Here is a 12,431-nt window from a genome sequence, read left to right on the forward strand (position 1 = left end):
GGTCTAGTGCATTTGAAAGAGGCTAGGCTCAGGTATTTAGTTTGCGTGGACGAATACCGTTGGCTTCTAACGACAAAACTGTTTCCAGCAGCTCAAGTTATAATTTCGTGTGTCTAATTATGCCCCGTCCACATGAAAACGTTTAAAAAGGTTTCCCTTAACATTCAAATAAAACCCGATAAGAAACAACCATATACTGTAAGCATAGATGTTTGTGTCGTCGATAAGTAAATTATTCTGACGAATCGGTGAATGATAGCTTTTGCATCGCTCAAAATGTTGTGCGTATGTGGCTCTCACTAAGTCCTTGTTCTTATTATCAGAGAAGTGACCCGACTTGTAATAAATTTACTCTATATCGTGAGCAAACTTTGACATGATGGAGTAATTTGCAGTATTTAACAGCAAGTCCCAGCAAATAAAAGTTACAACATTTTTTTCTTGAAATTGGACAAAAATAACAACACCTTATTAAAAAAAAAAACATTTTATTAAAAAAAGAGTTACAAGTTAGGTATATTCCTGCACGCAAATTGCTAAAGCTAGTCGAGGCGAGTAGGTATGAATATATTAAACTAAATGCAAATAAATTTTGGTGTTTACAAATCGACATTTGTAAAAATGATGATTTATATTTGTAAATAAATTGTCAAGAAATAGGTGGCTGGTTTTAAGAAGTTAAATTTGTAGCAAAAAGTGATTTCCGTGAGACACGGAACATTGCTACGAAACATTTTTTTCGTGTCAATTTGATAAAGCTTTAATTGTCATGTTCACACCACTACAATCACTGAAACTCGTTGACTAACGAGAAATATGTTGGGACCGCATAACAGGCTCAAGTAAACTGATTTCACAACAAATTTTAGATTAAGGAGATGTGAAGCAAAATAAGTTTCTTTCTCTAAGGAGACTTTTTTTTTTACGCAGAGTGTTTGAGATTGCGAAAAATTATCATTGACTTTCACAAGCTAGAGTCACGAAAAGGATGCACATTTTTCGAAATATCACTGGTATCTCAGAAATACATCTACATTGCTACACAGGCCATCTCTTATCACACCTTTTATCTAGGCAATGTTCTGATAAAAACCAATGATGTCTAGGATATATTTATGAGAAAGAACGAGACCTTGAATTAAACTGGAAACCATATCGCATGAACGAATTTTCCTTTTACTGAATTCAACGAAACGGTGAGAATTCAATAACACAATTAGAGTGTTGAAGACGACAGCAGAGAGAATGTATTCTTAAAGGCAGTTTCGTTTTCCATTTAATATTGGGTTATTTGATAAAAGCCTGTTTTGATTGTTCGAGAAGAGGCTATTGTTAGTGGCAACTACACGAAACGGATGATACGTAATAAGCATAACTTGAGTGATTGAAACTGACTTTGTCTACTGAACGTTGGCTATATTCCATGTATTGATTAGGAACAGTGAAGTCGCTTCGGACTAGCGTACGGATCGGATTGTGATAAGAGCTGGTTCTTTTGACGAAGGTGAGCTCTGATTGTTTTGTTAGTTTAAGGTGTAAAAAATGTTGAAGCCTTGTTGAAAGCGTGTTGAAGAAATTTTAAAATTGGTTAAAGCTTTCACTCCACATCGATTGAACATTTCCTTTGTTCTCGAAAATGTTGAATTGAGTTGAAGCCGTTTGAAAACTGGGTTCAGTTTTTGCCTGGAAGATTTTACCAACATCCGTTCAACTATTGTTGAAGGAATGTTGTTCAAATGTTGAAAGCGTTTAAACGGGCCTCTATCCTTATTCGTAATAAAAGCAATAACCTGCTCTTATAAAGAGTAGAGCAAACGCTTAACTAGTGTGACGAATGCCGGTTCTTTTACTGAAGAAGCAGAGATCTCGGCTAATTTTGGTCGAACTTCACGTATCCTGCAGGCCACTTGATTTTTGAGGAGCTCGGTTTGTTGCTTTTTGCAATGAGGACACGGGATGTGGATCATTTTGTTTTTGCAAGTCGGTAAGGAATTCTCCACGTCTTGTAACAAGTGTCTCATAGAAAGCATAGACGTCTCGTTCCCTCGTTGTCTCGCAAAATATAGAAAAGTGCTCCACGTACTCTCAAATACCGAACGCTAGTGGGAAATACGGCCATTTCTACTTCGCCAGTTGATCATAAGTTAGCCAAAGTAAACAAATGGCGCAAAATCCAAAAAAAAAAATTTTGCCCTCAACATTTTAGTCTTGTCGTAGTTATTTTGGACACGTCTAGTGCATTTGAAACAGGCTAGGCTCAGGTATTTGGTTTGCGTGGGCGAATACCGTAGGCTTCTAACGAGAAAACTGTTTCGGGCAGCTCAAGTTATAATTTCTTGTGTCTAATTATGCCCCGTCCACATGAAACCTTTTAAAACGTTTCCGTAAATATTGAAATAAAACCCGATAAGAAACAACCACACTTTAAGCATAGATGTTTGTGTCGTCGATGAGTAAGTTATTTTAACGAATCGGTGGTGATAGCTTTTGCATCGTTCAAAATGTAGTGCGTATGTGGCTCTCACTAAGTCCTTGTTCCTATTATCAGAGAAGGGACCGGACTTGTAATAAATTTACTCCATATCGTGAGCATACTTTGACATGATGGAGTAATTTGCAGTATTTAACAGCAAGTTCCAGCAAATGAAGGTTACAACATTTTTTTCTTGAAATTAAACAACAATAGCAACACTTTATTTAAAAAAAACAAAGAACAACAACAGCACTTTATCAAAAACAGAGAGTTACAAGTTAGGTATATTCCTACACGCAAATAGCTAAAGCTAGTCGAGGCGAGTAGGTATGACTATATTAAACTAAATGCAAATAAATTTTGGTGCTTACAAATTGACATTTGTAAAAATGATTATTTAAGTTCACACCTCTACAATCACTGAAACTCGTGGCTTTGCAAGTAATATGTTGCGACCGCTTGACAGGCTCAACTAAACCAAGTGATTTGACAAGGAATTTTAGATTAAGGAGATGTCGAGAAAAATAAGTTTCTTTCGCTAAAGAGACCATTTTCTTTTACGCAGAGTTCATCCAGCCAGTTTGAAATTGGGAAAAATAATCATAGACTTTCACAAGCTAAAGTCACGAAAAGGAAGCACATTTCTAGAAATGCCACACAGTCGATCTCTTATTCGACTTTGCATCTTTATAAGCAATGTTCTGATAAAATCCAATGATGTCTAGGATATATTTATGAGAAAGAACGAGACGTTCAATTAAACTGGAAACCATATCGCATCAACGAGTTTTCCTTTTACTGAATTCAACGAAACGGTAAAAATTCAATAAAACTATTCCAGTGTTGAAAACGACAGCAGATAAAAGATGCTCGAGGTGAACAGCCCCTGTTTATGGGAAGCAGGCATATATTAAGCATCGTAATTTCGCTAACATTACGTTTAAATGATACCTTAAAAGAAAAATTCTACAGAACTGGCAAACTTTATTTAATTCAGCAAGATGAATGTATTCTTAAAGGCCGTGTCGTATTCCATTTAAAATTGGGATATTTCATAAAAGCCGGTATTGATTGTTCGAGAAGGAGCTATTGTTAGTGGCAACTACACGGAACGGCTGATACGTAATAAGCATAACTTGAGTGATTGATACTGACTTTGTCTACTGCGAACGTTGACTATATTCCATGTGTTGATCAGCAACAGTGAAGTCGCTTCGGACTAGCGCACGGATCGGATTGTATTTAAGAGTTGGCTGTGTTGACGAGGGTGAGTGCTGACGGTTTTTTCAGTTTGGGGTGTAAAAAATGTTGAAGGCTTGTTGAAAGCGTGTTGAATCAATTTTAAAATTGATTAGAGCTTTCACTCAACATCGATTGAACATTTCCTTTGTTCTCGAAAATGTTGAATGGCGTTGAAGCCGTTTGAAAACTACGTTCAGTTTTTGCCTGGAAGATTTTACCAACATCCGTTCAACTATTGTTGAAGGAATGTTGTTCAAATGTTGAAAGCGTTTAAACGGGCCTCTATCCTTATTCGTAATAAAAGCAAAAACTTGCTTTTATGAAGAGTAGAGCAACCACTTAAGTAGTGTGACGAATGCCGGCTCTTTTACTGAAGAAGCAGAGATCTTGGCTAATTTTGGCCGAATTTCACGGATCCTGCAGGCAGCTTGATTTTTGAGGAGCTCGGTTTGTTCCTTTTTGTGAAAAGGACACGGGATGTGGATCATTTTGTATTTGCAAGTCCTTAAGGAGTTCTCCACGTCCTGTAACAAGTGTCTCGTAGAAAGTACAGACGTCTCGTACTCTCGTTGTCTCGCAAAATATAGAAAAGTTCTCCACTTATTCTCAAATACCGCATGTTAGTGGGAAATACGCCCATTTCTACTTCGCCTACTTGATTATCAGTTAGGCCAAGTAAACAAATGGCACAAAATCTAAAACAAATTTTTGCCCTCAACATTTTAGTTTTGGCGTAGTAATTTTGGACAGGTCTAGTGCATTTGAAACAGGCTAGGCTCAGGTATTTAGTTTGCGCGGACGAATACCGTTGGCTTCTAACGACAAAACTGTTTCCAGCAGCTCAAGTTATAATTTCGTGTGTCTAATTATGCCCCGTCTACATGAAAACGTTTAAAAAGGTTTCCCTTAACATTCAAATAAAACCCGATAAGAAACAACCATATACTGTAAGCATAGATGTTTGTGTCGTCGATAAGTAAATTATTCTGACGAATCGGTGGATGATAGCTTTTGCATCGTTCAAAATGTTGTGCGTATGTGGCTCTCACTAAGTCCTTGTTCCTATTATCAGAGAAGGGACCGGACTTGTAATAAATTTACTCCATATCGTGAGCAAACTTTGACATGATGGAGTAATTTGCAGTATTTAACAGCAAGTCCCAGCAAATATAAGTTACAACATTTTTTTTCTTGAAATTGGACAAAAATAACAACACCTTATTAAAAAAAAACATTTTATTAAAAAGAGAGTTACAAGTTAGGTATATTCCTGCACGCAAATAGCTAAAGCTAGTCGAGGCGAGTAGGTATGAATATAATAAACTAAATGCAAATAAATTTTGGTGTTTACAAATCGACATTTGTAAAAATGTTTATTTATATTTGTAAATAATTGTCAAGAAATAGGTGGCTGGTTTCAAGAAGTTAAATTCGTAGCTAAAAGTGATTTGCGTGAGACACGGATCATTGCTACGAAACATTTTCTTTCGTGTCAATTTTATAAAGCTTTAATTGTAATGTTCACATCTCTACCATCAATGAAACTCGTTGGTTAACGAGAAATATGTTGGGACCGCTAAACAGGCTCATATAAACTGATTTCACAACAAATCTTAGATTAAGGAGATGTCAAGCAAAATAAGTTTCTTTCGCTGAGGAGACCTTTCTATTTACTCAGAATTCATCCAGCCAGTTTGAAATTGCGAAAAATTATCATTGACTTTCGCAAGCTAGAGTCACGAAAAGGATGCACATTTTTCGAAATATCACTGGTATCTCAGAAATACATCTACATTGCTACACAGGCGATCTCTTATCACACCTTGTATCTACGCAACGTTCTGATAAAAAAGCCAATGATGTCTAGGATATATTTATGAGAAAGAACAAGACCTTGAATTAAACTTGAAACCATATCGCATGAACGAATTTTCCTTTTACTGAATTCAACGAAACGGTAAGAATTCAATAAAACTATTAGAGTGTTGAAGAAGACCTTAAAATGAATATATTCTTAAAGGCAGTTTCGTTTTCCATTTAATATTAGGTTATTTGATAAAAGCCTGTTTTGATTGTTCGAGAAGGGGCTATTGTTAGTGGCAACTACACGGAACGGATGATACGTAATAAGCATAACTTGAGTGATTGAAACTGACTTTGTCTACTGCGAACGTTGACTATATTCTATGTATTGATCAGCAACGGTGAAGTCGCTTCGGACTAGCGTATGGATCGGTTTGTGATAGGAGCTGGTTGTGTTGACGAAGGTGAGCTCTGATGGTTTTCTCAGTTTAAGGTGTAAAAAATGTTGAAGGCTTGTTGAAAGCGTGTTGAAGCAATTTTAAAATTGATTAGAGCTTTCACTCAACATCAATTGAAAATCCCCTATGTTCTCGAAAATGTTGAATGGCTTTGAAGCCGTTTGAAAACTGGGTTCAGTTTTTGCCTGGAAGATTTTACCAACATCCGTTTAACTTTTGTTGAAGGAATGCTGTTTAAATGGTGAAAGCGTTTAAACGGGCTTTTATCCTTATTACTAATAAAAGCAATAACCTGCTCTTATGAAGAGTAGAGCAACCGCTTATTAGTTTGACGAATGCCGGCTCTTTTACTGAAGAAGCAGTGATCTCGGCTAATTTTGGTCGAATTTCGCGTATCCTGCAGGCTGCTTGATTTTTGAGGAGCTCAGTTCTGTTGCCTTTTGCGAAAAGGACACGTGATGTGGATGATTTTGTTTTTGCAAGTCCTTAAGGAATTCTCAACGTCCTGTAACAAGTGTTCATAGATTGTTTGACGTCTCGTACTCTCGTTGTCTTACAAAATATAGAAAAGTTCTCCACTTATTCTCAAATACCGCACGTTAGTGGGAAATACGCCCATTTCTACTTTGCACATTTGATCATGAGTTAGGCGAAGTAAACAAATGGTAAAAAATTCAAAAGAAAGTTTTTGCCCTAAACAGATAAGTCTTGCGTAACGGCCTATTGTGTCAGAGAACAATTCAATTTTCCTTGCACTGAATTATGGAAAATAATTTGAAGTTTTTGGCTTCTATCCTTGTATTACAAGTGTTGTGTTTACTTTGCTAATTTCAATTGACGTTGTCCAAAACTACACGGCAAGACAGCAAGGAGATATGGGTTATTTGTTGAGAAATTTATTAAACTCAGATGTGGGCCACCCTTACATAAAATGAATCACGAAGACATGTGTTGGTGGTATTTTCACCCATTCTATGGCATTGCAACCGTGAAATCACAGTCGAATTACAAAAGATTTACAGGTACCCGGCTACCTTGTTGTATTTTTTTGAACGGCTTCAAAAACATTTCTGGAAAAGGGTGTTTTAGTAGAGTTCATAATTTTTTTTTAAAATTTTATTTGCAACACAACAATACACATGAAGAACAAAGTCAACTAATAACAATACAGCATACTATACAAGAGCCACTAACAAAAAGAAAATATGTATATATATGTATAAAAATTACAACTATTAAGACTGGGGGGGGGGGGGGGGTACTAACAAACAGAAGAGCAGTTTTCAAGTTTCCATTGCCATTCAATTTTCCTCTGTAATTCTACAGAGCTGGGTGTCTTAAAAAAGTGTTTTGCAAGTGTAAAGATAATATTTTGTGTATAATAGGAGAATATCTAGTCTGCATTCTTGGGCATTCGTCAGTTTGCATTTTTTATCTTTTATATGGAATAGAATCTGTTCATTCAGGGGAGTAAGTTTTAAGGACGGTGCCTACTAATTCCGAAGTATTTTTGTGTGGTTTATGGCTATACGGGAAAAGCAGATCTTAGCAAGGCCTATTGGAATCCAAAAAGAAAAGTGGGGGTAACCACGCATTTTTCAGAGATAATTAAGCAGCAATTTCTCTAAAAAGCGCCAAAATATAAAGCAATGTATGGGATTTTTTCCTAAATTGAGGCTAAATTATCTCTGAAAAATGCATGGTTACCCCCAATTTTCTTTTGAGATACCAAAAGCATTTGCTAAGTTCTGCTCTCGCCGTATAGTTTTAAACCGCGCAAAAATATTCTTGTATTAGTAGGCACCACCCATCAGCCCATAGGAAACTCAGTTATCTCGCGATGCGCAGAACGTATGCGCAGTAACAATAGTAGGCACCGTCCTTAAGTTACTCACATTATTGAACCATTTCAAGATATCAGTGTAGATTGAGGACGTAATAGGACAGTCCAAAAAGGTGTGAAGTATAGAGTCTTGGCTTGAACATTGAGTGCATTGATCGTCGGCTGTAATTTTAAATCTTTTCAGTTCTCGCTTGGTAACAGTTATCCTATGCAGAAGCTTAAATAAAAATTGCCTTAACTTATTGTCTTTAGTTATTTTGTATATCTTTTGAAAGTTGGCCTTCCAGGAGACAAACTAATCAGGGAAAAGTTGATTCCAAGCTTTCACACCACAGGAAAGCAAAGAGTTTGGCTTGCGTTTTTTGAATAACATTTTCAGGAACAGTAAGCATCGAAACAGTGTATATCAACTGGGATACTCCGATTTTTTTCGCCAAGAGCGTTCGAATATTCAAATTAGTCTTCATTTTTTGAATTCTGCTAAAAAAATTGGCCTCATTAGTTTTCTGTTGGTCGTATGATATATATGCACCAAGGATTTTTATAGGTTCTCTTATAGGTGCGAAGTTCATTATCTTATTCTTGCACCCTTTCTTTGATACAATCCACATAGCTTTTGTCTTTGTAACATTTAATTTAAGACCTAATATTTCTCCGAAGCTGTTAATATGATGCAAAGATGCTTTAAGGGAGTCTATATCACTTAAAATGAGTGTTGTGTCATCGGCAAATTGAGATAGCTTCACTTCTTGAGAATTTGGAAGAGAAATACCTTTGCACTCTGGAATATAGCGGAGTTTCAGCACTAACAATTCTACAGAAAGAATAAATAAAAATGGGCTGAGCGGACAGCCTTGCCGTACCCCTCTAGATGTTTTAAAGTAGTTGGTCATATAGCCCCCATTGATCACTCCACTTTCGACATCGTTGTAGAGGATTGTAATCCATTTTCTAATGGCTGGACCAAAGTTAAAAGCGTTTAGAGCCCTACGCAAAAAATTTCATTCTAGAGAATCAAAAGCCTTTTCAAGGTCTACAAAAAGAAAGATACCGGAGATTTTATTGCTTTCGGTGTAAGACATTAAGTCATTTAAAAGCCTAATATTTTGCCCTATGTACCTTCCTTTAATAAAGCCAGTTTGGTCGGGGTAAATTAGCTTTGGCAAGAAAGGCTCCATACGCATTGCTATAATTCTTGCAAGAATTTTATAATCGATATTAAGAAGAGTAATGGTTCGTCAATTTCTTAAGTCGTTTAAGTTCTCATCGCCCTTGGGGATTAGAGTAATGATTCCTCTTCGTTGCGAAATCGAGAGTTTGTTTTCTTGAAAGGCTTTGTTATAGGAGTCTAGTAAGTTGGGTCCAATTAGTTCCATGAAGGTTTCATAAAATTCAACAGGAAAGCCATCATCACCCAGAGTCTTACTCTTTTGAAAATGTTTTATAGAATTTTTGATTTCTTCAATTGATAAGTCGTGTTCCATAAGATCTTGTTCTTCCTTTGTTAGCTTAAGGATCTCTAGCTCTTCCACAAATGAGTCGAAGTTAACTTCATTCATGGTTTCATCTTCCACTATTTGACGACTCAAAAGCTGTGTAAAGTGTTCCTCAATTTTGTTACCTCTGTCCTTGATATTGGTTAATGGCTCAGCAGGATTCTCAGTTTTTAGTTCCTTGATTACTTTCTTTTCATATTTTTTCTTTTCTAAATTAAAGAAATATTTTGTAGGCTTTCTCCCTGCTCAATCCAGCGAGATTTGGAGCGAAACATTATCTCTCTCCCTTTCATGTCATACAAATCTTTCAGTTGTTTTTTAGCTTCTTCATATTTATTTAAAGTATTTGTATCAAGGCAATTATCGTTACATATTTTCCGGTCTAGTTCGTTGATTTCATTTTGCAATTCTATTTCTCTTTGTTTTGTTTCCCTCCTTTTATTCTTGGAGTAGGTAATAGTGGAGGCACGAATTTCCATTTTAATCATTTCCCAAAGTAATCGTTTATTTTCAAGATCTTTATACTTTTCTAAAATTTCTGGATATGTCCTGTTCACAAGTTGAAGGTAATTTTCGTCCTCCAACAGCTGGTTGTTAAATTTCCAGGAGCCTGGGCCCCGTTTGAAATCTCCTTGAATTTCTAGAGATAAAAAAGTTGCCCTGTGATCAGGGGCAATAGACGCTCGGCTTTCCGCGTTTTTCACATTAGCAGTCATTGGGTTGGAGATAAAAAAATAATCAATTCTCGATTTCAGCTTTAAGCTTTTGGACTCGTAAGTAAAAGCTCTAGTGTTCGGATGAAGTTTGCGATAAATATCATTTAGGCCAAATTCCTTCATAAGGCTAATGATCGAGTTTCTATATTCTGTTTCTCTCCAAGGAAGGCCACCTGCTTTATCTTTTGGCATTAAAGTACAATTCCAATCTCCTATGATTATTAATTTTGTAATATCTGTTTTAGCTATAAGATCAGGTACTAAGTTTTTAATAAAAGTCAATTTTTTATTGTGCTGGTTTGGTGCATAGACATTGGCCACAAAAAGTTCTTCATCACCCACTTTAAGTTTAGCTATAATGTATCTACCATTTGGATCACTGTAAATAATATGAAGACTGAAAGGAGCGTTAGATTTCAAAAGGATACATACTCCCCTTGAGTGTCCTGACCCATGAGCAAATAAAGTTTGTCCTCCTTTTTCTGCAGACCAGATATTCTCATCCTTTTTCTGTGAAAAGGTTTCCTGAAGACAATATAGAGTCGCCTTTTGGTTTTCTAAATATGAAAAAATTCCTCTTCGTTTGGTTTGATTACGTCACCCCCTAACATTAAGACTAATTATTTTCAAAAGACTAGACATATCAACCTAGGAGAGAAAAAAAAACCGCAACACAAGCAGCAATAATAAGCTAGAATTGACAGCAAGAAGAGTAAATAACAAGTAAAGTTAATTACAAACAAGCTACTAATCAAAGAATAGATAGTGTAACACAATACAGAGCTAGTAACACTATCAACAACAATCACAATGGTATAAAATAATTCTGTCTCCTGGGGTTAAGCAGTTCCACCGAAAATCGAATGCAAATTTCTAACCCGAGATCGTACTCAAATGAGAGAAAAAAAACATGACTTGTTGGGATACAAAAAAACTAATATAGTTTCAAACAATGTCATGCAGGCAGGGAAGAATTGACGAAAGAATTGATCTAAATATTATTCGTGTACTTGAAATCTAAAGCTTTTCGAGATCTTTAAGAAGTTGTATTTTAATTATTGCAGTGCTTGCGGGATCTGTTTTGACGTAAATCTTTCTGTCAAGAGTCCAAACGCGCCATTCTTCGTGAAGACACTTCCTTTCTCGCACTTTCTTGAATACACTTGCCCTTTGAGCCGTCAGATTTTCGTTTATGTACACTCTTTCTGCGCCTCGCAAAGACTACGAACATTTACTCTGCGCAGCTTACGGCGATTATGATACATTCTTTCTTTACTATAGTAATTGGAAATTCTAACGATTATTGGCCTTGGCTGGATGTTACCTTTTTTCATGCGGGGGAAATATCGACGTCTTCTGGTACCAGGTCCACGTTCAAGCATTTCGCAAGGTCTAAGATGATCTGTTCTGTATCTTCTTCGCTTTCTTCGGTAATGCCATATATCTCTAAGTTAAATTTCCTTGTGTATTGTTCAAGGTCGTTGTGCATTACTGAAAGTTCATTTACTTTCTCCTCTAAGGAGAGCTTTTGCGCCTTGCTAGCTTCTAGCTTATTCTCCAAGTCTAGGCTTTCTGCTGTAGACTAGCGTAGTTTGTTTGACACTTGTTCAACTTGTTCTTTAGCTACTCATTCTCTTTCACCACAGAGTCGACCCTTGCTTGTGTGAACTCTAAACTAGCTCATAGTTCTTCATAATTTCTTTTCAAAGTTTTCTGTTCGTCCAGCATTAAGTTGGTATTAATGTCAATTATTTTCACCACCTCCCAGATCGTTGCCAGTGTTAAGTTTTGGCCAGACTGAACGCCACGTGCAACGTCTCCCATAGTCGCTGAATTTTCTTCATTAAATCGCTTTGCGTTTGGAGATTTTATAGATTCTTCGCTGCTGGCACTACTAAGATCACTTCTTTTACGTACAGTCCGGCTAGTCTCCGTCATTCTCCTGCTGTTATCCCATGTTTTATTTCAGAGAGCCGCAGAGCTCAAAGAAGCACGTCCACCATGTGCAGCCTCTCGTGGTGCCAGTCTCTCATAACAATTATGCTTTTATGAACGTTTGGAATTAGCATACGAGAAAAACTCCGCATACTAATGAGGAGTGTTTTATCAGCTAATAACACACCGCATACCAATGAAGAAGAGGTTTATCGAGTAAAGTCACTGCACGTGATGTATTATCGACCATGTGATAGGTCAACCGGCTTATGAATAATTAAGTGGATTTAGAAGGAAAGGTCTCCATGCGCTTGTCCGCCTATTTGGCAAGGATATCCATTGGTATTTTGACTACTTATTAAAAGTAAAGTTAATGTTGTTACAGTTCTGTGCTGTACCATCAAAATCAAGATTCGACCATGTCTTCTTTATACGAGTTTGTTTGATTGCGTTTTTTTAGGCAAG

This window comes from Pavona decussata, unplaced genomic scaffold (assembly GCF_977016875.1).
Source record: "Pavona decussata unplaced genomic scaffold, jaPavDecu1.1 SCAFFOLD_390, whole genome shotgun sequence".
Taxonomy (NCBI): Eukaryota; Metazoa; Cnidaria; class Anthozoa; order Scleractinia; family Agariciidae; genus Pavona; species Pavona decussata.